The 26202-nt window shown below is 39.8% G+C and overlaps 1 protein-coding gene across 4 annotated transcripts in view; it reads right to left on the reverse strand.

Annotated features, from left to right (window-relative positions):
* Positions 1-26202, reverse strand: part of thsd7ba (thrombospondin, type I, domain containing 7Ba) — a 241634-nt gene that overhangs the window by 140650 nt on the left and 74782 nt on the right. The gene's annotated exons all lie outside the window — the stretch shown is intronic.

Below are 26202 nucleotides of genomic sequence, written 5' to 3' on the forward strand. Positions count from 1 at the left end.
GCAGCAGCTTGGGTTTTTACTCTCCTATGACATCCAATGATTACATGTCAACCTTGCAGCCAAACGTGTTCTCAGAGCTCATCCACAGGAAACTCTGATTCTATTAACACCTCCTGCCCTTGTCTCCAATCCGCCCCCAACCTCTTCCCCAATGGCCCCACCTCTAAGCTTCTCCCCCATGTTGACCTTCCTGGCCACGCTCCTGAAAACCCCAGATCCCAGTGACCCAGACCTTATTTCCCAAGGCTTTTAAGCGCCTTGCCTTGCCATTGCAATGTGGCTGAAATGAGCTTGTCTCCGTAGATGCACTTCTTCTACCCTGGTTGGCTACTAACTAAATAATAGCCAACACATGGGATGGAAAATAAAGGAGCTCCTGGTGTGTGAAACAAAATCAATTCCTAACATGCAGTCTCAAGTAGGGACAAGCAATTCATTTAAACTTTATTCAATCTCAACTTTAGACTTGTATTACAGTTAAAATGGGTGTGCTTACATTTACTATTATCTCACCTCTTAAGGCTTTCTGCATCTTGCAGTGGTATACGAAGAAAAAATGTAAAACTGTCTAAGAAATCAGAACAAATTGAACAGAGAATAGGTTTCTGTTGCCATAAGGTGAGACAGAGGCCCCGGCCACACGAGGACGCATACGGCTAAACGCATAGGATTAACGCAAACGCATCGCAAAAAAGCTTCCGTCCACACGCAATGTTCACCGGATAGTGAGTGTCTGTCCACACGAGACAGCTCCGTTTAGCTCCAACCGCTGGAGAAGCTGCAGTACTTATGCAGGAGCCTGTACGTGGCGCTGTAACTTCCTCCACAAAAGCAGCGAAGAAGCATGGTTGTCATAGTTGCCCTTCTGTTTATTCCCACGTACAGGCCGAGGGAACCGGGCAGAGTTTTTCGCCAGTCAACGTGTGTTAAAGTTTAAATCTTCCGGACAAAATTATAAAAGTGCCGGTCAAAGGTCTTCTTTGTTATTTATTGAGCTTTAAAACAAATGAATAACGAATCTATATAATATAATAATAAAATACATGGAGCCTCTCTTTTTCCTCCCTCTCTTCGGACAGCGTCAGTGTCTGTCTCATGCAGCAGGTGATCCAGTAATGAGTGACCCGGCAACAGTAAAAATAAACATATTTATAACTAGTTTAGGTAGTTTGAGAGGTAATTAAAATAACTAAGGGTGATGATCTGACTTGAAGTGTGTGTTTTGCTCCGTACACCGCTGTGATGCAGCTGCAGGTGAGCAGAGGTGCGTTTCTCCGTCAGATTAGACTTCACTCGCGTTTATGTCCATATCGATAGAAAGATAAATAATCTGAATTCAGTGTGCAGTTTAATTTGACGCGGGGGTGAGCAGCAGAGGTGGGGAGAGGCGGGGCTATTGCGTCATCATTATTAGAAAATTATCGTATAGGGCGCACACACGGAGCCGTTGGACCCCCCAGAGCGTTGCGTATGCCGTTCTATCCACCTTGGGACCCGCTATCGTTTCCGCAGTTGTTTACTGTCATATTTGGTCGTCCTCGTGTGGCCGAACGGTCTATATGACACTAAAAAGTAACACAAACGATCGTTTTCGTCCTCGTGTGGCCGGGGCCAGAGTCTGTCTCCAAGTCGGTTATAGAATTAAGTACAAACTGAAACATTGCAAAAAACTATTGGTAAAAACGTGAATGGTCCCCTCAGGATGAATTGATAACTTTGTCAATAGCTTCCCTAAGTGCTATCGCCAAACTCAAATATTCCCATCAGCCTCAGAGGTACTTTCTGTTTGTGCTGAACTAGCAAGTACAATATTAAAGGTCACCTACTGTATCATGCAAAATCCACTTTTTCATGTCTTTTGTATTTAAATATGCATTCCCTCTACGTTAAGAGATTCTGAAAGTTTAAGGAACAAAGATTCTCTCTCTTTTTGTCCTGATCCATTTATATAAATACCTGTCTGAAAATGAGCTGATCAGATTTTGGCGACTTTGTGATGTCATATCGTTTTTTTGGCTGGAGTAACCATTAGCCAATCACCAACCAAGGTAACCCCCCCCCCCCCCCCCTTATCACCTGAATCTCCTCCTAGAGCACCATTGTGTTCTTTTTAACCAAATATCTCTCAGAGGGGTGTGGGGAGTGGCTCCTTATTTTCATCGAAAGCAGGGGTGGGGAACCTCCGGCCCCCGGCCGTATACACACTCCTTGAACACAACATGTTCAAGGAGCCTAACGTGTCATCACGTGGTATATGTCTCGTCTGACAGGGGTGCAGTTCTGACGGAGAGCACCAGAACACGGCTCCAGCACTTCAGAATTTGCAGTACCCATAAGGAGCCGTACACATGCCGCAGTTGTTGCGTGGCTGTGTCTTTAGTTGAAAGCCCAGTGGCGATCTGTTCATCTGTCATACTGATCATACAGTCAATAACTTTGTTGTTATTAGCATCTGGTTAGCTAGCTATGCTAACGAATATAAGAAGCTTTTTCTCCAACCAGTGAGGTAAAGGCACATCTGTATATGATCATTATAGTTATTAAAAAATAAGAGAATAAAGTAAACAATTATAAAATACTATATGACAGTAAAAAAAAGTTGTTAATAAACAAGAATACAGTTTAAAAGGGGAGTGATTTGTAAAATATCCATAAAGAAAAATAAATCTGCTTACAGTTCTGTTTCATATGGGTGTTGAGAGATGTATCCATAGATCTCCTAATGTTGCTCTCAAAGTGCACCAGATTGATGCTTTTAACAAAAAAAAAATCTCCCTGGGAGAACATGCCCCGGACCCCCTTGAGGAGGTTTGGTCCGGATGCTTCAATGCATGATTTGTTTGGTATTTCGAGTCAAACACTTCAGAGAAATATTTTGTATATGTTTGAGACCTATAATATATTGATGAAAAACAGTAAAATTGGGGAAATTGTCTCCTATTGTCGCTCCATGCATGTTAGCAAACTGTCATGAGCAATTAGCTTGAAGCAAAGCTGTCACAGCAACTTCAGCATGTTGATTCTTAGTCTAACAATATTGTCTCAATTAGAATAAGTTAATTTCAGTAATGGATATCATTAGGTTTTAAACTTGGTTGCCAGTTTATCCCAGGTGCACATACAGTAGCTACAACAAAGCAGTCTTTGAAGGAAGGAAGGTTTAAGTCAGCTGAGCTGTTTTGGAGAGATGTTTAGTTAATATTCAAAACAATGTGAGAGTTTGTAGTTTCTTATGTTGTTTTTTATGTTATGTTGCAATATACGATTGCAACAAACACGATAATATCAACTAGAGACCTCCTTGCAATCACAGCAACATCAAATAAGGCTAAAAATAGGAAACCGGCAATCGTGTTGAAGAACATAAACACCTGACAAAGGGCTAAAAATGTCCTCAGGAGTAGTTCCCACAACAGCAGGTGTTTTCCCGGACCATGTTTTGCCATGCTGACAGACACCCAGACTCACAAGGTTGTAAAGATACTAGCCTCACACTGTCAGTTTAACAGTTGGAAAGAAAGTTTAATATTCCCTAAGGGATCATTGGAGTCTAGTGGAACCTCCATAAAGAAATGATTCATTCTAGCACTATTGTGTTAGGCTAAAATAATGTTAGCAAGGTGTGCCAATGTTAGGTTAACTTACTGTTCCATATCAAAATGTCACTGTGGGACAGTGAAGCAGAGTTAACAAGTGAAGTCCAAAGACAGAAGTGTCTGCCAATCTACTGTATGTCTCCGTCCTCGACCTGCCTGAGTCTTCTCACCTTGCTTCCGGAGCCGGTTACATCACCAGGTTGGCTCTATCCTCCAGTCCCACAGCCAAAAGCCATCTTGACACAACTACAGACACTTTACTTAACATCACAGGCATGGATTTCTTTAATATCCATTCAAGAGACTTCATGTACCCTCTGTGGTGTGTCTAGCTGGCCAGTTTTCCAACAGCTCACTGCACATTGTGGTTTTAAGACTTTGCTTTTTTTAATTCTGCAAGTTTAAAAAGTTAGAGACAACTGCAAGTCGTTACAGCATATCAATATTGCCCAGCATTGGCAATATCTCATACTACATACTATGATACCGTAGGTGGTCGTTGCATCCATTCATAAAACCAAAAGATTAAGAGGAAGATTAAAAGAAAGGAGACACACTAAAATGAGAGCCAACATGAAAAAGAGAGCTTACAGGGATTTATGTTTAAGCAGCCAGGGAACCCACTGTGTTGTGTCATGTAGTGGCAATTTCTTATGTTACCTTATATGCTAAAACCAAATGCTTATAAAAGCATTGTCTAACACTACTGTACCATTTCTTCATATTTGCTGTTTCCTCTGCATACTCTAATGAGGGTTATTATTCTCAAGCGCTTCAAGGCCGCAGGGCTGATTTGGCAGACTATGTTGAAACTCCTCCTCTTCAGACTAAGTTTGAGCTTCCATATTCTGATAACTGTTATACTGTATATAGCTCAAGGACACAGGTGTCTAATAGCGATATGAGACATCCGTGTGAAAGCAGATTTCTGAGGCGTTCCGCCATGCTACACAAAACTTTGTCTGCCCGCCCTTTCTTGTATATAAGCTTTGCTATTTTGTGACTATTGCGTGCACTCCTGCAGACTACTCTATACTCTGTGAGACATGTAGCTTTGAAGCTTCAAATAAATAACCGGAAGACAACGCTGCCTGCTTTCACCAATTTATTATTGATTACTCTCATTGTACATCTTTACAGTATTGACAAGTTTAAATTATCCACGACAGTCACTTCCGATTAAATACTGTTAGAATCAACTAGTCCTTTATTTCCATAAAGAGCAGGCAAACTACGCCAACTGTCTTTGCCACTAATAACATTTTATATAACATTTTATATAACTGTGGCTTGTTTTTAGTTTGTTGAAGTTAAAAGGTGAAAAAGGCCTTGGAAATATTTTCTTTTTAAATGTTTTGTTATCAGGCTTTTAGACAAAAAAAGTTACTTTTGGAGATATGATCATTTGCATTTTTTTTTTGTCATTTTGAAAATATTTGTGGGTGGATGCTGAACTTTACCATCTCCCACACATCACCATCTGTCAAATGATTAGTTGCATTTCGCTTGCAATTCACAATACAAATATTTGAATATTTAAGCAGATACATTCATCTCATTCATTTCATCTGCGTCAAAACAGACAGTTTTTCATGCTTAGACTTGGGAGTATTCATACACACAAACTGTTCTACCGCTGCCCATCAGCATCCACGTTGCCTATAATCAGATCACTAAAGCACACCATAAATGATGAAATCCTTCCAAAATTTGAAAATATTTTCACCAGACTGTTGATGCTGTATATATTGGCAGATAGAGAGAGGTATCTCCACACTGCCAACACCTCAAACTGTCTGGCAGTGGAGGCGGCTGCTGCTCCTGAAGCCAGGGTTGTGAACTCAATCAGCCGCATGTTTATCGTTGTGGCACGAAACATACTATGGCTCTTTCTGCCGGCCTCAATGTGCTGTAGGAGCGGCAGTTTAGCAAGCTGACAGGGTCACACCATTGATAACAGCAGGAGAGAATGTTAACCTCCGCACCGCCAAGCCTCACCAAACAAAGATCATTTCACTGACACCATCCAGCTACTCCCAAGCATCCTTTTTTCCCAAACATTTCTCTCCATCTCAATTTTCTTTTTAGATTCTTGTTTTGGTCTAGATTAGCTGGTCTTGAAACACGTGCTTCTTTAGAAGATTGCCAAAGTGATTGATTACAAAGTGAATGAGATCAGACAACGTACATTTGAAAAAGGCAAAAATGTGGCTCCGGGATGTTTAAATATGGACGAGATGCAGCAATCTCCTAATCAAATTAGTTACGTCAAGTACTATTATAGAGTGGAAATCTTTACTTCAGTACACTTACTGTAAGTGTATTTCTAATTTCAATCACAATTGACATTCAAAAACTATTTCAATTACATTATTTCTTGGGAAGTAATCAACATCTGATGAAAGTGAAATGAAACAAAGCTTAAACCCACAACTGTTTGAGCACCCATGCTCTTCCATTATGTTGCTCGAAATTAAACATCCAGCTCCAGAATCAGTTCTCAGTCTGATCTAGCGCTCACACTCATATGTTAATCAAATCAGTCCAGTCAGCCACGGACAGAAGAGCATCTCAAAAGAAAAATGAATGCAGTTAAACGCTTGATACGATGTTTAAAACCCTGTTACATTAAAGCTACTCTAAGGATTTAAAAGGTGTTTAATTCTGTGGCTGGATTTGTATGCAACATTGAGTCACTTACACATTTCCCTTTTCAAAGCAAATCAATAGCCTTTAGAGTAAAATGGGGATAATTGTTGCGATGCCTGAAACAAAACAATGAACATTAAGTTGTTGGCTAGATAATTCTCACTGCATCTTTTTTTTTTTTCACACCATAAATACTTCATCAGACATGAAAAGGATCTCCGAGAACAATTAGCACAGAACAAAAGTGATAAATGATAAGTGTTTTTTTATTTACTGGTATGAACATGCTCGATAATGTCTCCAAGGAAAAAAAGTGGATATGGCTGAAGTTGCTTTAGGAGAAAACATATCATCATCACGTCATCTCTGAGCTGTACAGAGGACTAATTAGTCATATTTCACATATTTCAAGAACAAAATGTAACTACTCACTTGGTGAGCTGCGACTATGTGCAAAATAGAGCAAAAAAGGATTTGGAGCAAAAAACAGACACCAAAAACAAATGTCTCTGCTTTCTGAAGCGGAGGGAACTAATTCCACAAAAGACAGAATGGGGGACAGAGTCTGAAAGAGAAACAACCGGTTCCTGGGTAATCGGATTTGTCCTGTGTGGCTTTTCCACCTGGCCTCCAGCCCCTACCTCACATTCATTAAAAAAGCTTATAATTAACACAGCAGTGGAAGTAATCCCGGTCACTCTGCCTCCCCTTTTCAATTGATAGGGGTGTCCTGTGGGACTGGGGTATGCAGGTGAGCGTGTCAGAGTCCCGGCTGCAGAGGATCCAGAGGGGATTGTCCCCCAAAGAGGGAGCCATCAGTGTGAGCGAGGGTGGGGTGGGGGGTATGACGGCGCCAGGATTAATTTAAAGGGAGGCCTGGCTGCTGAGGCGGGCTGATAACATGGGTCAGCAGTTGCAGAGACACCTGGACCCTGAAGCCACGAGTGCCTCTCTGGAAAATAACTGTTAATGTACTGAGAGCTGTGTGTATTTATCTGTGTGTGTGTGTGTGTGTGTGTGTGTGTGTGTGTGTGTGTGTGTGTGTGTGTGTGTGTGTGTGTGTGTGTGTGTGTGTGTGTGTGTGTGTGTGTGTGTGTGTGTGTGTGTGTGTGTGTGTGTGTGTGTGTGTGTGTGTGTGTGTGTGTGTGTGTGTGAGAGAGAGAGAGAGAGAGGGGGCGGGGTTGAGGGGGGTGTAATACCTGCCTAGCCTGCAGAAGATGTCCAGAGATGGCTGAAACCTGCAAACAGTCAATTATACAGAGGAAATGTGGAGGAGAGTGAAACCATGGGTGAAATTAAAAGCCTGGTTCTTGTGATAAGTGGTGACGATGTGAAGTCTTCACAAAAAACGAAGTAGAAAAAGAAAAGTCAAATGTTCCAGCATGTTACAGGAGGAAGAGGTTTCACGGTGTATTAAAGAGAGCTGGAAACTTATCGTAACTTGACACAACATGTAGCTATTTTCTTTGTGAACATCAACACAATAATAACAATTAACAAAAGGCCTTCACTGATTTTTTTTCTACGGATAGTTTAGAATTTTCTCTCTAAAAGCAGCACATTTTTAGATCAAGGCCCAGTCGAGACATTGCAAAGATTAGAAAATAGAGCGTATGTAAACAAGGCTGCCATAACAAGTCAACCAGCGCAAGACGGGCCACAAAAAAAGCCACAAACAAAACAAACTCCGACTTAAATAGTGAATCATCAAACAATGCTTTGCAGATTCTAAGACAAGACTTTTGTTCATTCACCAATTTGCGTATTTTGAGTCATCAAAAACATCATTATTATCTTTTGCACTCTCAGTTCTAAATGTCAGAACATTATGTTCACTTTGCTCACTGACCTTTCCAAACCCATCAACACTGTCAGCAGCGCTAATAACCTCGACACGCACAGCTATGTTTCTATCTCATGCTGTGCTATCTCCATGTTTAAAACAATGAGCCGATTGCTATGCGCTGAATTATTGTTCATCAATGTGCTCCATACAACATGTGCATGTTTGACATTATCAATCTAAAGCCGTTTGGTGGATAAGACACGTATTTTCACCTAATTGAAAATACACTTTAACAGAGGTCTTCTATGCACATACATTCACAATAGTTTATTTATTTGTAATATTTAAGGGCCCTAACAAACACTCAGATTGTCGATCTATTCAGATCCATGAAACAACACAAAGACATGTGCTATAGGCAAGGACAGCACACACACACGCACACCAACTTCTACTTCAAAGTCTCTTTCATAAAACGTCTAAGCTCCACTGCGTCAGAGCTCAAAGTTCACATTTTGAGGGGTGAGGGGAAGCAAGTTGGCGCTTTGTGCTTTAAGGGAGGCGCGAGTATTGTGCAGAGAGATAAGAGTGCAGGACAATAGAAAAAAGGCCGCCTGAGAGACTGGACTGGAGTCTGTAGCCGGATTATCAGAGTGAAGCCGTGGAAGGAAAGGAGAGCAGAGGAGAGCAGAGGAGAAGGGAGTAGGCCGCCCCGTGTCCGTTACTGGGAATCATGGTTCCATGTAGAAAGGCACTCAAATGGGTGACTTCCTGTATTGATTGATGGGTGTTCCAGGGATTAAACCCTAACCTTGTATTGATCCAGTTCACTTTGGCAGTGTGGGGGATGGCTGTGGTCTCAATACAGCCGTTACATTTCCCCTCACTGGTTTCTTAATTTGAATAGACCATTTATCCCGTGTGTATGCATGAGCCAATGGACAACAGGGTTAAAATAAGAAACCCGGGAGAAGAACATTGGATAAAATGTAAGTTCCAGTGATACAGGGATCGAGAATAGACACCATTTTATGAACAGATTTAAAAAAAACTACACATTTTGTATGATGCTTTATCTGGTTTTCTTTTTGCTCGATTGCTATCAGGTGTGCCTTTACGTAATCAGGTTTCAAAAGACAATAGTTCTATTTATATGTTTGAATGTAAATATCTCATTCTAATCATACAACATTTGGTTCTAAAGTGTACATTTCCATAAGATGATAAAACACAATAAATGTCAGAGTACAAGGATGAGTAGATCCAGAATGCATTTCAATAAGATTGCATAATATGAGTACAAACAATATAATAAGATAATACCAAAAACTAGCTGGAAAAATACATATATTTACATATATAAAAGAAAGACGATACTATACATAATGAATTATTCATTAAGATATATTACAAAGTCTTGGGAGGTTAATACTTTATACTGAGAAGAATCTTGGGTGAGATTTAATGAAAGGAAAATAGTGGCGCTACCATAAAAATCCACCTGTCAGTTCCTCCACCAAAGAAAATAAATATGATTTACAAACAATGACTGACCCAGATCTGACAGGCTGTCATGTGCACTGCAAAGAAGGCAGTGCTGTTAGCTCAACAACAAGAAAGCTGCTGTCACTCACAAGTGTTGGCGCTCCACAGGGCTGATGAGCAGGAAATGGAGATGATAGAATGCAATTTGTGCCTCACCACACATACACTTATGCGGCTGTCGCATGAAAGGGAATAAGTGCCTACTCCTTTATCTAGTACACAGACAGACAATGTTTTGGCAGCTGTGATTAGGTTCTTCGCTGAGTGGGTGAGCATTTGATAGGAATTGTCTTCAATCCTTGCAGGCTTTTAAAGAATACACAATAATTTGGGAAGATAAGTGTCTGAATGATAGCTAACATTTATGGATGTACTGGTAGATGATTGGCTGCCATGTGTGATATTCACGGCAACAAGAGAAAAAGGATTGTGATTGAAATAATGCTTCTCCTGATGTTTCTTCATGACTTTAGAAGAACCTCATATAAGGTCTTTGCAAAGAGCATCATCAGCTTATTTGTTTTCTTAATCGCTTTTATGATCTCAAAGCTTTTTTCTGATTGATTGTATGCGTGACCTTGGGTGGCTGTTCCATTTTCTCTATTCATTCAATCCTTTCTGTTTTGATCATCGCTATATAACCTTTACCTACTATTCAGTATTAACATTCTCTATAATTGATTTCAGTGGTTACTGCTTCAGGCCATGAGGAAACAAAATGATTCTGCAAAAAAGGGGAAAAGATGAATAATCATTATATAACTCTGTAGACTATTTGTAGGGTAATTACCTCAAATGTGGTTCTGTTTGCAAGCTAAATCTTTACTTGAATAAATCTAACCAATTGATGTAAACCATAACCAAGTATTTGCTTCTTCTCTTTTTTTAATCTTCACATTGACTTAATGACTTATGTGTTTCCCTCTGAACGTAATAGGCAATGATGTCAAGTTGAATGGAGACATAGCTTTGTAGGAAACAGGGTTGGGAGAGGAGGTTAACATTAACTTGGTGACTAGCTGTGACAACAGAGAGGCTATAACATCACTCAATGTGGGTTGAAAGGGCAGGAAAGAAAACTGACATCTTAAATAAGAAATAATAATAGCTGCCGCCCACTGCTTGTTATACTAGGATGGGTGTGTGGCGCTGTGTGTGTGTGACGATTAAAAGAGGATTTCATTCCAATCCTCCATTTTCATTTCCCCTTCCAAACATCAAATGTGCTTACTAAAATGCATGAAGCAACACACCATGGGATCAAAGGAGTGCAGGATTTATTTAACCATAAGTGTTATTTTGACAGCAAAGTTTATTGTAAAATAAAAACAAAAAACAGTATGATCCTTGAACTATGCAAAAGGGTATTATTTAAATATGTCTCTAGCTACTGCTTTCTGAAGCATGTGTGTTTATGTTTTTCTTGTAGGGCAGCTGCAATGTTTATTTTGCAGCCAGAAAAATAAAGATAAACTTCACTCAACCTGAGAGGGATTAGGATTTAGGGAAAGGTCCACCAATTCTGGTCCAAGAAAGGCCAGTCATTTTTTTCTCAGTCTGCACGTTGTGTTACAAAAATAGCACCAATGGTTGCTGAAGAGACTTGTACAAAGTGAATAAGACACTCAAAGGAAGGCTTCTTTCTTAGCCAGTTAATCTGCCACACTGCAGAGTCAGAGCTTGAAAGACGGAGAAAGAATATGTGGATAACGTGCAGAAATGGCACTTTGCTGTATACAGCTTTATTATATTATCATGCTGGAAGAATGCAAACATAGAAATTGTTAATTGGATTTTGATTTGAAAAGCGACTTTAAGTTATCTTACATTTTTTCCATTTCACTTAATGAGTATGTCAGTATTGATTTAATAAGTTATTACGATGCTCTGGGATGGAAACGTATATCATCTTCTGGATGAATTCATTATCTCATACAAGGATTGTAATAATTGATCCACTTTTAGTAACAGCTTAACCTTTATATAAGCAATCTGCACCACTAGGCCACATTATATTTAAATGATTTTCCTTCTTTGCAAGAGAACAATTCAGTGGAGATGCTTCTACAAAAAAATAGCCACTTTTTTTTCGGCCGTGACCACGACGCCATCTGCGATTGATTTACTTGTGGGCAATGATCCCTCGCTCTACGCCTCCTGTACCCAGTCCCGGACTGGCCATCGGGAGGACCGGGGGGTTTCCCGATGGCCTGGCCTGTTAAGTGGCCTGCCTCACAGAGGGTGACTGGCTGTCTACATGATGTGGCCTGCCGACATGGCCTGTCATACAGATCATAAATAAAAGCCCTTGATTAGTCTCTGTGTGTCATGCAAGCTCGGGATAACCTCAGCTCAGGTGAGGTAAAGGACTCTCTGAGTGTTTAGATAGTTAACTTAGTCTTTGCTGCTGCCTCAAAGAGGAGCAGGGAGGAAAGGAGGGAGACAGGAGAGGCTGATTCAGGAGCACAGACACAATCACAACTATAAATGAACCAAAAATAAATAAATAAACAAGTTTCAGTGTTTTTTCATATTGGAAATGGGATGTTATTGGTTATGGCCATGATTTTATGATTATTGAAATGTATACAGTTATGTTTCATATAGGTGTTCCCATAGATCTAGTCTCTTTATTTTCCCCTCAAAATGCACCAGATTGATGCATTTAACTCCAAAATAAAATGAAAAATCTTACCGGAGGAGCATGCCCCCGGACCCCCCAAGAGGATTTGAGGTCCACCTCCACTTAAAATCACATGGATAGGTTCCTAAATACATTTACCATTTTTTTTTAAATAGTAACCCATGTCCATATGTTTATTTGTGGGTAGTACATTTAAACTATAGGGCTATCACTATGGGCCCTGCCTGTACCTGTTCGCTCTGCCATGGCGTGAAGGGTCTGCTAACAAGTGACCAGCTGAAAGGTCAATGTTAATGTTGTTGCACGTCACAAAGGCACGCCACCTCAACCACCCCCCCCCCCACCGCCACGTATATTTCAGATCTGTGGGAAACACTGCCACTGCATGATTGCATCACATCTCTTAAACCACCCAGATGTATACATCAATTGTACCAGATGTCCCCCATAGCTCTATTTCAGATGTAAATATAGCTAAAAAACATCGAAAGGATAAAAAGATAAGACATTTTTGATGAAATGTAAAAACTTAAATGCATCTGTAATAATAGAAACTAAATTAATTGGCAAGTTTGGAAGACAGAGGGATCATCAGATAATGTTTACACACTTTTGCATTCATTTCAATTACAACCAAGTAAATGAGTTTAATTTTAGAAGCATTGTCTCTCCATCAAAACATGAAACGAATCATCCATAACATCTCAGTTAATTAAGTGCTTTCAAAGAAATGTAGCACATCTAGACGTTTTAATTACAGAATTTGAGTCAAATGCAAAAAAACAGACAGTTGTGGAATTAGTCAGCTGTCCGGTGAATTTAATGAGCAAATACTTTTTCTTTTTGGTTTGAACAGCAGGGGAAAGGTTTTCAAAGTGACTATAAGGCCAAGAAAACACTTTTAGGGAAGGTAATGTACCAGAAATACACCTCCTTAGTAGTAAAATAAGTAGAAATCCATAAGGTCAATGGCTAAAGACACTTTACAAGTTATACCTGTTAACATACATTTATGAACTTGGCCGTGCTTATCAAGAATGTGTTTTAGAATCGTAGGACTCAAAGCATTCATACATTAGAACGGGACATTCAAATAAGCTGGAGTTGCATCAGCACAGCATGAGGTCAGACTGAAATCTATGCATACACACAGAATCGACATCTCCGACCAGGGCGGCCCTCCGATGTATAAATCCTTCACAGCCCCCTGACTTACAACTCACTATTCAAAGGCTCTTTCATCGAACAACTCTTGCTGCTAATGCCATTGAGACAAGACATAATCAGTTACAGCTAGCTAAACAACGCCTGCCATAATTGTACTGTGTTCAATAGCATTGTGATTCACAGACTCGTAAAACTGACTTTCTGATCTGATGCCAATGATCCATGAATTATATTTTGAATCCTCAAACATTAGTGGAGCTTGGAGGATAATTCTTAGTGCTTTGAGGTGTTTGCAGCCAGATAAATGGCTAAGCTTTTGCTGGATCTGTCTTTCATATGAGCTATAACACCCTTAGCTCAAGGAGCAAGCAAACACAGATGATGAACTCAAAAACACACACCTAAAAAGGTTGAATGCTGTAGGAGATAATACTAGGTGCCCTGCGGAAGTGACATGGATAGTACAAAATGAAAACCTATGGTCTGAATTCAAAAGACGGCTTTCAGCCATGGTTATACGTATAAATGTTCCTGAAAGACCTCAAGAAACTTTATCTTAAAGGTCTCCTATCATGCTATTTGTAGGCATATATTATGGGTCTCAGATATATAAAAACATGTCAATGAGGTGTTTTGCTCAAAATACCAAACAGATGATGCATTTTAGACACCCCTCATCTCCCTCTATTCCAGCCCTGTTAGAGAAACGCTGATTTTGGGTCCTAAGGAAAAGAGAGAGGGTTTTGTTTTCTGACACTTTGTGAGTTCCCTTACACACCAGAGACACATATTTATGTATAAAAGACATACAAAAGTGCATTTTGCATGATAGGTCCCCTTTAGCATCATAATTTAAATGTATGCAACTATTTCCAATTTTAAATTATGTACCGGTAGTTGGAGTTTCAATCCTCCTGGACAATATTTCTCACATGACTTCCAGTCCAATTTCTAACATATGTACCTAGTTTAAAGTTAATTTCATAAATGTACGAATGTAATGAATGATAAGTTTATTTAAAGAAATGTAATTTATATGATTTAAATATTTACACAAAGTGCACAGAAAAAAAAAGATCGAGCTGATGACGATGTGTTTTGACTGTGCGAGGGGTTAGGCTTGGAGGTAAATAAAAGGATGAAAGAAACGTTACCACATTTGGGTTCATTTCACAAGATGTCAAAGTAGCAAAGAATCAGAACCTATGTCTGTCTGTATAACACAGTAGTTCACAATAGATACACAATGAACTGCATTGCAATACCACTATGTATATAACAACAATTACATTTGTTTGGACAAATACTTGAAGGTTATGACTTGCTTTAAAACGAACCGGATTGAAATAAAGGCTTGAAAATGTAGCTCTGTAGAAAGAAAATGATTGACTGACATGTAAAACCTCCATCAGCCTGATAGCGGCCTCACCCCAGAGAGGAGATGAATTTATTCTAGGTGTGTGTGTATAGATTCTGACAGGGGCTGTGCATCAGCAGCGCGCTCTGTCTGACCTTCCCTGCTGCTGAGCCCATTACGCTTCAATTAACGACAGCGGCCTGCTGCGACCAGAAGGAACAGCTGCTGGGCCCACATGGTGGTAATTCAATGAGAGTCCCAGACAGGGGGACACAAAACTTGATCCACCAATCAGACGTACCTATGCACAAGTGGATACAAATTTACTGTGCTGTATTGAGCTTTAAGACGGAGGAGTGAGAAGCGTGACCTGGACGCCATGAGGCCCTCACAGTATGCTAGGGATAGTCAGAAATATTGCTGAGCTTCACCATATGGGTAATTTGATTTCGCATGAAACAAATCTGATTAGGGGCCATGCTCTCAGCTAATAGTTCCTCAAAGTTCATGTTAAAGCACTGCAGAGATTCTTTCAGATTGAGTTGAGTTGGTGATTATGGTTTCGTTGGACCTTCTGCTACATTGTTTTATTTTAACCTTATAAGAAGCGTTTCAAAATTGATATTATTCCATGTTTTCCATTTCAAATGATTAACGAATATATTTGTGCAATATCAGTTATACTGTATTCTGAAAAGAGTGGAAAATCCATAATGAAGCCAATTACTTGATTTAAATAGCTATCATGAAAAACATACATTTAGCACACAAAGCTTTTTACACGAGCAACTTGTAGCACAAAAAGTCACCTTGAAACTTTGTGCTTATGATGCAAAGCAACAACCAAATCCTGACAATGCAATTAACATGAAAAATGTGAAACAATTAGTTTGTGTGTAGACAGTGTTTCCCCAAAGCCCCTAACAATGACCACACCTTATCTGTTACTTCACCGTCAGCCTGGGACACTGCTGTGGGCCTGATTGGATCTCTCCTTGACTTGACCTCTTCGACCCAGGGTGACTGAAACAACTCTCTACATCTCGACAAGGAACAATGCATTAGTTAATCAACTGATAAAAGCTACAGATAAAAGTGTCCTGATCCCATTAGAGCTAGAAATAACTCTCCACCCTCGGCTGGCAGTTTTACTATTGCAAAGGATGTACTGTGGCATTGTATAGGGCCAGTATCTTTCACTGTGGGCCCTAAATGAGAAACTTTCTTAAAGTGGAGTCAGCAGAACGCAGACGGATGCAGAAATGAAACTTTCTTCATCTTATCAGTGTTGTCCTATAGGTCACCCGAGAGCCATAGTTGTATTTGTACACAAAGATAAAATGGACGGACTTATTTTCTACATGTGGAAAATTAATCCTGAGCTAACTTCATTTGTACTTCTTTGTCCCTAGATATACACATTTTTTCAGAGCCACAACACACTAGATAAGGTGCTGTTTGCACATTTAAATGGAAAAGATTACAGACTCACTTATCCCCAGTGCATACACACAGAGCTTTAAATAGCTGCTGTTTGATGAAAAGCTAAGACAAAAAACAAGGTGATTGAAATGTTGTTAACTATGCTGATGATTCATTTTCCTTTGTACTTTACATGTTACCTTAACTAATTAAAGTAATTCAACCTGGCTTTAACCCCTACAAATTCAAACAGCTTTAGGGAATGAAAGAGTTAGTGTGTAGTGTAGAGGTGCCATCATTCTTGTACAAAGACATGATATACAGTGTAGTTGTAATTTTCTTATCGAGTTAATGTTTGAAGAAAAAGAGGGTCGAACTTCGAAATAGCGGTAACAGCCATGAGAATATGTTGACATAGAGAGAAAGAGAGTGTTAGGTTAAATAAAATGGCACCAAAGAAGTGAAAAAACACAGCTGCCATTGCCATTGTGAATATTTCTGTCATAAGAATGACTGAGTGTAACTTCCAAGAAGGTATGAAACTAAGAAACAATTGCTTTCAGGTTCATAGCATCACACCGTCGTTATATGGGGACTTGTTAGAAAGATACAGGTGAATGCTCTCTGGAGGAATTTAGCAGCATGTGAATCATGTGTCTCACAAAAGTCTACAGTGCGGGTTGGGACTGTCTTTGTCTCTTTGAATCCCATAATCTACTCAGACCTTCGGTGGCAGAGCGTTGCGAAAGTTACTTCACAACTGTCACATTTGAATAAACGAATCTGAAACAGGAAATGCAGTCTTGGATCAACAATCACCAACCAAAAACTGCTGTACTGAATAATGCATTCCTCATAACAATAGTGCGCGGCAAACACATGGGAGATAGAGTAGAGGAGGGCACTGCCTGCTTTGAAATACATGGTCATTGAACATTTGACAAGTAACACTCAAGTCTCAAAAGTAATTAATAGGGTATAAAAGAGGACATTGAAGTGATTTTTTTATCTGTAATAAGACAGACAATTTGGAGCCCTGTCTACAAAATGCCCTCTGTCTCCAGCATGGCCCTGGTGGAAGTGAACAACAAGGGATCAGCAGACACTGGGCTCAAAAGAAATCTAAGGACAAAAGGTGCCAGGCAAACCTATGCCTGTAACCTTTAAAATTGATTCTAAAAGCAAAACCAAACCAGTAAAAACGAGTGAAAAAATTGCAAACGCACTAAAACTTTCTCCATTTTGTGAGTTGCAGCTAAGCCTTCTAAAACCTGCAGGCGGTCAATTGATCTCTGGAACAGGCCCAAGAATAAAGAACTACTGTATCTTAATCGGGCGGAGAAAGAGGCATGATTAAAGATTTGTGCATCTTGGAATTAAACAAGTTATCCTATCTTTGCGAAATAAGTGATCCTATCTTTATTGTGTTGCTATAATGTTTACTGAAAATGGCATGAGGTTCGATAAAAAATCAACCCAAGGTTTCTAGCATTATGTTCTACGAAACTAGTGAAATACATCATGGTTGCAAGTAATTGTATTTATCAGTATAAGAATAACAGTGATAACTAATTAATTTTAATTACGCTTTGGAATTATATAGGTATATATGGTAGAATAAAAACCAAAAAGGACCAATAATAGAGCCCTGGGGGATCCCATAAGAAAGTGCTTCTTTTGCAAAAAAAACTGTCTTAATATATGTGCCAGACCAAAACATCTTGTAAGAGATTTCTTGATCCAATAGAAGGGATCAGTCCCTTACAATTTCTTTGGCTTCTGTTTTGACATTGCTGGAAGCACCAGATCTGTCAAAATTGCAATTCTATTCTATCATCTTTTCCACTAGCTCATTATCGAGTCCTCGCTGAATCAATACATCCATCTTCTCCCGCTTATCCGTGGTCGGGTCGCGGAGGTAGTAGTTTCAGCAGAGAGCCCCAAAAGTTCCTTTCCCTGGCCACATCAACCAGCTCTGACTGGGGGATTCTAATGAATCAATACATAGCTTAACTAATTCCAAATTCTATGTTTCCCTTTGCTGGCCATTATATAATATTTCGATTTAAAAATGTACTTGATACTATGCATATTTAAAGTATTTAATTTCATCAACAGGTCTGCAGCATCCTGAATTTAGAAAAGAGCTATCAACATAATTACAGCCCTTGTGCAGGGAGGTATGCTTCCACCATAGGTAAAGAAATGTGTTCTATTAAAATCAAAACACAAGGTCAACTTTGCGTAAGCAAAACATTGGGCAATCTGGGTGTGATGGTATGGAAATGATGGAGCTGTATAAACATGCACTTAATCTGAGCGCAGCTGACATTCATGAGCCTCTCCAAGAATAACTGTGCTATACAATTAAAGCCCAGATCTGATGCTTACATCACTGTGAATCATGTCCTTGAGTAGGCTTTTTGAATATAAAAATATGAAGACCACATTATAGTACGTCACATGAATTTCACCCTTCAGAGAATCAGTCTCTTGACCAGAGAGCAAAGTATCCATCTGTCCCTGTTGCTAAGATTCAACTCTCAACCCTTTGTTCCCCTTTCCTGACAGGGCTGTCCATGTTTGGCATATGCTGTCTTATCATTGAGACTGTTCCCATTGACATGTTGTATAATTCTGCAGCATGTGTGACCTGCAACTGTTATTCAGGAACAGATCCTTTTTGAGCTTCGCTTCGACTTGTGTTGCCTATGTGAATCCCTGTTAACATTTGCACTTTTATCGTGTATTTACCCGAGTAAAGGCACTGTTCCATTTATCACCAACTAATTCTACATTAAAGAGAAGGAAAATTAAATAGTTTGTACAACTTCAGCCTTATGTTTTCACGCAATACTAAACACCTCTTTAGATTTATATCCTAGCGATAACATATACACACATCATGTCCAACAGCTAGAAACGGTAAAGAAAGACCCACTTTGATGAGCAGTTAGCATTTCAATTAAGATATACACCATATTAAATAATTGTATCAGCTTCAAAGTAGGTTTATATTCAGAAATGTGCTGATAATACAGATAGCGTTCTATTGAATAAATGCCCACATAGCCAGCAGGGTGCAAGTTAACTGAGAAGATACAGCCTCAAGTGGTCTTCTATTCTAACTGCGTCATAATTAAATGTGTCACGTTGATAAAAAGCCCACAGGACTATATATTACACATTGAGAACAATTAAAAGATTATTTAACCTCCTACACTAGCTCTAATTGTTCCTCAACTCCTCGGTGGGGATATGCTGCGTGACATATGGACTAGTGGCGTGAGTGCTCTATCTCCTTTGTTGGGTGAGGCACTTATCTGATTGTGCTTCCTGGATAAGAGAGGGAGGAGAAAAGGGAGGCTGAAAGTGGGACTTTATTGAACATTCTGTCTCTGTGGAGAACCCTGGGTTGGCTCACTTTGTGAAAGCAGAGACCTCACCGTGGCCAAATCCAATCAAATGTTTTGAGGGCTGACAGGTCTAATCAGTCAGCGGCTGGTTGTTGCTCACCTCTCGGGTTCAGTTTAGGAGGAGCTTCAGGTTTTAAACTTTCAAAGGCGCAGAAGCAAAAACATGTTGGTGAACAAAACCTAGACAAGGAACAAGATGAAACTGAAAATATATTCTCCTGGTCTGCTGCTATCTCGATGGCATCCTTTTTTTTTTGTACAGCAACATAAAAATGTGCTGCTCCATCATTCCAACAAGACAATTTGCTTGTAACACAGCAAGCTTGGTAGCCGTTTCATCACCATTATAGTAAGCAAAGTATGATAGCATCTTGTGACCATTAATTCAGATTTATATTGTGACTGAAATGTATTATTCTAGCAATTCAAAGCAGTTCTCAGCGTGTTAAGAGCTCTTTGCCCCAACAGACTTTTTTTTATCAATGTCTTTGATAATAACATTTTAGGCTAAGATTACAAACAAAATAACTAAACCTGTCTCTGAAATCTATGTCAGATCAGCAGGTGGGTATTTTATGTTGGCAGAGGTACAATAAATGCAGCTTGAGCTCTCCAGCGAAGGTGCATTCAAATCAAGTTATTGAAAATATTTTTCTTTTCAGTTTGGCTCAGCTGCCTGGTATACATTATTGTGCCTTTCCTCCTAACATACCAACAATAATACATTTACTTGGAGCTGCTCTCTTTTGACAATACTGTTTGGCAGTCATTGGGAGTACAAATTATTTGCATTTCATAACACAATGGTATTCATGCTTAGCATTAGAAACTTCAAAATATCCTACTCAGAATTGTTTGGACAGTCATTTTTCTGCACAATACAGTCAAAACTTAGGTTCATTAAAACTGCATAATATAAATCCACAAAAATAACATATAGAGTGCAATACTTTGTATATGTAAATGTGAATAAATTAATGTGGGGGTGTGATCACAGGCTGCTGAACACCATGATAAAAGGTCCAATAACAGACCACAATGTGTGAAAAACATTCCTCCTTTTCAAGTAGGTGACAAAAAACCGACTTGTGATTTTGTTAACAGTAATGTTGAAGTGTAATCATAATAATATAATTATATTATTCACTTTGTCAGACCCTGGTTGTTGGCTGTCAATGTGTGGATAGTGATGACAACACTAATGTTATTACAATGATCTTTATGATATAGAGTCAAGACATAAAGCACAGCAGAAGAAGCTAAATCGGATGGTGTGCAAGACTAATAGATTATATCAACAATAATTAATAATAAATCATCCTGATGGCGTAGTTTGTTCATCAGATTAAATGCTGATGCTACATCTGCCATTTATAGTCAACCTGAGCCACGATCAATAGACACGCTAATCTAGATTCACATGCCATCTGTGGCTTTACCCAGTCGCCCAGGACAGTGATAAAACCAGCCTATTCTCAAAAGACTGTAGCACAAGGAACTCTAAAGATTTTCTGCTATGCTTCATCCACCTCTGACTGCAACTTTAAGAAAAGGAAGGTGAAACAACTGTAAAAAAATAATTCTCTGTGTGCCATTAAATCCAAGAAGTTTCAAACTGACAGCTCGCTTGATTAACGGTGAGCCATGGCTTTTGTACTTCCACAGAATGTGATGTGTGGGAAATAGACAAAATGTAATAAGAAAACTGGAAGACACTTTGGTTCAGCTGATTGGCCAAGAGACATTCCATTTGAACCGTTGTTTACAGCAAGTGAACTTGTAACCTAGCAACACTCCATCAAGACAACATTCTAGGCCCTCTCAGGCCAGGATAATAAAAATATTACATTTCATTGGAGCAATGCAATATTTAAGAGAACTTAAAACACAACTGTTTTTCATACTTTAAGAAAACTTGTATTGTTTTTAGTGAACAGTTTCTATAAAAAAAAGTCAGGTTCTGCAAGAGTTTTGGTAGACATGAGCGAGGTCTAGAAGGAGCCATATAGTTTGAGTTGGTGAAAGAAGCATTCAGGTTCTTTACTTTAGTACAATAATAAATTAAACAGTACTAATTACAAGAACATTTTCATGTGAGTCAATTTTACTTATTTTTATGTTATCAGTAAATATTGTGTCAAAAGTTAAGCACTCGTGTATTTGAGTAGAAGTAAAAATTGGGAGACATTTTGTCCAATCAATTGTCCTATAATACAAACAACTTTCACTTTAAACCACAATTTAAACATTGATTGGTTCGGAAAAAATTGTTTTCTTTTATCTCAGTCAGATACTTACATCATTACATTGCATTTAGCTGACGCTTTTATCCAAAGCGACTTACAATAAGTGCGTTCGACAAACAAAGTACAAACTTGAAGAAAACAGAATCATATAAGTACATCAGGTTTCATAGAGCTAAAACATTTCAAGTGCGACTGAACTGGCTTTAGATAAGCCAGTCCTTTATTAGTATACAAGTGCTTTGTTAATACAGTAGTATTAGTATTATAGTTCTATCGCTCGAAGTGGAGTCGAAAGAGATGAGTTTTCAGTCTGCGCCGGAAGATGTGTAAGCTTTCTGCTGTCCTGATGTCAATGGCGAGCTCATTCCACCATTTTGGAGCCAGGATAGCAAACCCACGTGTTTTTGCTGATGGGAACTTGGGTCCCCCTCGCAGTGCGGGGGCAGCGAGCTGTTTGGCTGATGCAGAGCGGAGTGCACGTGCTGGGGTGTACGGTTTAACCGTGTCCTGGATGTAGGAAGGGCCAGATCCATTCGCAGCATGGTACGCAAGTACCATTGTCTTGAAGTGGATTCTAGCAGTTACCGGAAGCCAGTGAAGGGAGCGGAGGAGCAGCGTGGTGTGGGAGAATTTAGGAAGGTTGAAGACCAGACGAGCCGCTGCATTCTGGATGAGCTGCAGAGGTCGGATGGCACATGCAGGTAAACCAGCCAGGAGGGAGTTGCAGTAGTCTAGGCGTGAGATGACAAGAGTCTGGACCAGAACCTGCGTCGCTTTCTGGGTCAGCTGGGGACGTATTTTCCTGATGTTGTAAAGAGTGTATCTGCAGCAGCGGGTTGTAGCAGCGATGTTTGCAGTGAAGGACAGTTTGTTATCTAGGGTCACACCCAGATTCCTTGCAGTCTGAGTCGGGGAAACAATAGAGGTGTCGATGTTGATTATTAGCTCAAGAGTGGGACAATCTTTTCCCGGAAGGAAAAGCACTTCAGTCTTGTCAAGGTTGAGCTTGAGGTGGTGAGCAGACATCCACTGAGAGATGTCAGCTAGACAAGTAGAGAAGCGTGCGACGACCTGGGTCTCTGAGCGGGTAAAGGACAGAATTAATTGGGTGTCGTCAGCGTAGCAGTGGTATGAAAAACCATGCGGGCTAATGACAGATCCGAGCGAGTTTGTGTACAAGGAGAAGAGGAGGGGACCAAGAACAGAGCCCTGAGGGACCCTTGTAGTTAATTGACAAGGGTCGGACTCCGACCCTCTCCAAGTAACCCTGTAGGTGCGGTCTTTGAGGTATGAGGTGAGGAGGGAAAGTGCAGAGCCTGAAACTCCAAGTTCTTGGAGAGTGCGAAGGAGGATCTGATGATTCACCGTGTCGAATGCAGCAGACAGGTCCAGAAGGATGATGACAGGGGAGAGGGAGGCTGCTTTAGCCGTGTGCAGTTCCTCAGTGACAGCAAGGAGGGCAGTTTATGTTGAGTGACCTGCCTTGAAACCAGACTGGTGCAGATCCAGAAGGTTGTTCTGATGGAGATAACAGGAGAGTTGTTTAAAGACAGCGCGTTGAAGTGTTTTAGACAGGAACGGGAGGAGAGAGACACGCCTGTAGTTTATAACATCAGATGGGTTGAGAGTGGGTTTCTTTAGGAGAGGGTTTACTCTTGCCTCCTTGAGACTGTTTGGAAAGTGACCAGAAGTTAGAGAAGTGTTGATGAAATGGGTGACAAACGGTAGAATATCAGGAGCGATAGTTTGAAGGAGGTTTGAAGGGATAGGGTCCAGAGGACAGGTGGTAGGACGGGCAGAGGTAATGAGGGTAAGAACCTCACTTGGAGAGAGAGGGGAGAAGGAGGTCAGTGTGTGGGTGAAAGGTGGGTCTGGTGACCCCCATATGTTCCAACGACCTTAATTCAGATATAATTGTAGGCTACTATGCTTAGTTTGGGAACCTTTGGCTGATTTTATTGTAGGAAATTAGCCTCTTAAATAATCTCATAATGATATCACCAGTTCAGATATCTCAGGTTACAAATCACTAGGGATGCACCGAATATTCGGCCACCGAAAATTATCGGCCGAAAATTGTTAAAAAGGCCCTTTCGGCTTTCGGCCAGTCAGAGCTGGTTACGTTGGTAAGCTAACGTGTTGTTGTGATGACGTATTCAAAACGCGGCGACAAGCACGGCGCGCGACCATGCTCGCGGCAGGCTCACAGCCAACATGTCTGCCGCTTGGAGATATTTAAAAATATCAGAGAAAGAGGCGCGGATTGCGATTTGTAAAACGTGTTCAGCTGACATTTCTCGAGGGGGTGTAACTGCAAAGACTTTAACCACTTCGGGATTACTCCACTGACAGTGAGAGACTGTCCAGCGCTGCCTCTCATTTGCTTGATGAGAAGAGGAACAGACTTATGGCTGATAAAGCAGAGAAGCTACTGTTCATTAAAAAGAACCTCCCACTTTTCCTTAATAAGTAGACAAGGCTGGCTTATCATAAGCTTATCTAGTTCTACATGTCTACTCTATACCCACTTTCCTGAACAATTTTCATTGTGAGTTATAATTCACCATCTCAGGTTATCATTAGGGGGAAATGACAGCAGCACAGTGTTCAATATATTGTACTTTCAGTATCTAAATGATACAATGTTGTTTACATTGCTCATGAGGACAGACCACCTTATTTGCAGATTCTTGAAATTGTAATTTAATTTGTAATTGATTGTGGATTTTGTATCCAGTTTTCACTTTATGTATCTTTATACAATGTTCACTACTTTGCTTATGAGGACAGACAGCCTTATTTACAGATTCTTGAAATTCAATTGTAATTTCATTTGTAAATAGTTACATTCATGTGGATTTATCCAGTTTGCACATTTGTATGCATGCACTTATAGGTGCATTTGTTATTGTTGAAGGCCTGGCTGTTACATTCTTTATTTACACTAGTTTGTTGTAGGCCTACTGGCCTAGATGTTTATTTTAAAGCACCTTGGCTTTGTTCTGAATGCACTTTGTTGTAGTTATCCTACAGAGAAAAGAAAATGCACTTGACTTGGAATTAATGTACTGTATGCATTCAAAAGTGCTGAATAAATGTTTTATGGACCCATAATAGTGATTATTGTTTAAGTTAAGTTTTGCCATAATCATGTCTTTTTCCATAATCAGGTAGCTGAACAACATTGGTAAAAAATGTATACATTATGTATATATATATATTTCTATTAATCATTTTCGGCCTTTCGGCATTCGGTTTTCGGCCAACCGTTTCCTATTTTCGGTATCGGTTTCAGCCAAGAATTTCCCATTCGGTGCACCCCTACAAATCACTCTGTAAAAGATCATATATTAAGAGCCAATTTGAACTCAGAATCACATGCCGATATTGGTGCAACATATTCGTAAAGTAAAAATGCAAGTCAGCATTCTATTATTTAGAGGTCAAAAGACAAGACATAGCATAAAGACATACTTAATTAAACTTGATTAGAAATGTAAACAATATGTAACCCCTTGTATTTTCAGTTACTTTTCCTTTAATAAAGAATAACTCTCTAAAATGTACTTAGTCGTTGGTTTATAGTTTATAATAATGGTATTAGAGTTATTACTTTCCAACACTGGGAATTTGTTACATAATGGCGTTAAAAATATCCAAACCCACAGTCACACTTGAGCTTGTCTTTTTTCTATAATAATTTGCAAAGTTTGTTGGCATGTTAGTTGTATGTTCCATGTGAAAATGGGATTTACTTATCTGGAAAAAGCAAAACATGCATTGAATCAACCAGTTATAATGGCGCTTGTAGTACTATCAATATACAACTTTTCACATATAGAGCTGTCCATGGCCAAGCCCCAACCTACATTAACGACATTATCCACCCTCACAACACAACCCGGGCCCAAGGTCCTCTGAGCAAGGCCTCCTAAGGGTGACCCGAACCAGGTTAAAAGACTGTGCCTTTGAGGCGGTGGCCCCAAGGCTTTGGAATGAACTCCCCAAGAAACTAAGAGCCTATGTCTGGCAGCTAAAGACTCACCTTTTGCGACAGGCCTTTGGGTCGCCGGAGGAGGTGAGTTAGTAGCTGTTTTTCATTGGTGTTTTATCCTAGGTTTTACCTGCAGTGTTTTATGCCTTTTATTCTACATTTTATAGCTGTACTTTGAATTGTGTATTGTGTACTATACTGTAAAGCACTTTGTACATTCGTGTTGAGAAGGGTGCTATATAAATCAAGTTTTACTTACTTACAACTGTTTGTGGAGACTTTTTGGAAGCTAGGAGCTTATCACACTGTATAATGTAGCTGCTGCAGTGTGTGTATTTGTGTGTGAGAGCGCTTTTACAAACAAAAACACACTCACACAC

This window comes from Notothenia rossii (assembly GCF_949606895.1).
Source record: "Notothenia rossii genome assembly, chromosome: 2".
Taxonomy (NCBI): Eukaryota; Metazoa; Chordata; class Actinopteri; order Perciformes; family Nototheniidae; genus Notothenia; species Notothenia rossii.